Genomic DNA, 697 nt, shown 5'->3' with positions numbered 1-697 from the left:
ATGCTTTGTCATAGTTTGATATGTACTTTATGTTTATAAAATGTTTTTTGGATAAATGTTTTATTGTAATATATGATAAGTTTTTTTTTGTAAGACTTTATGTTATTTTATTTNATATTCCCCTTTACAATTGGCATCTGGCCAAGAGCCAAACATATCCTATCTCCGTATTTTTGGATGTGCGGTTTATGTGCCTATAGCCCCACTACAAAGAACAAAAATGGGGCCACAATGGAGATTGGGTATATACGTCGGTTATGCATCCCCGAGTATAATTCGATATCTTGAACCGCAAACTGGTGATATGTTTACGGCACGTTTTGCCGATTGCCATTTTAATGAAGATGAATTTCCAGCGTTAGGGGGAGGAATTAAACAAGTACCAAAAGATATTACATGGTATACACCATCTTTGATATACATTGATCCCCCTACAAATCAACGTGAACTGGAAGTTCAGAAAATTGTACATTTACAAGGTTTGGCAAATCAATTACCATATGCGTTCACAGATACAAAAAGGGTGATAAAGTCATATATCCCCGCTGCAAATGCACCATCAAGAGTTGAAATTCCTAGAGAGGAACTTGATGGAAGCAAAGCTAATGAACCTAAGGTTCAATTGAAAAGGGGGAGGCCAATGGGCTCTAAAGATAAAAATCCCCGAAAGAAAAAGAAAATGGGAGATGAAAAGGTT

The sequence above is a fragment of the Camelina sativa genome, chromosome 2 (assembly GCF_000633955.1).
Source record: "Camelina sativa cultivar DH55 chromosome 2, Cs, whole genome shotgun sequence".
NCBI classification, from domain to species: Eukaryota; Viridiplantae; Streptophyta; class Magnoliopsida; order Brassicales; family Brassicaceae; genus Camelina; species Camelina sativa.
The sequence above is the reverse complement of the archived record's forward strand: the minus strand, read 5'-3'. Positions refer to the sequence as shown.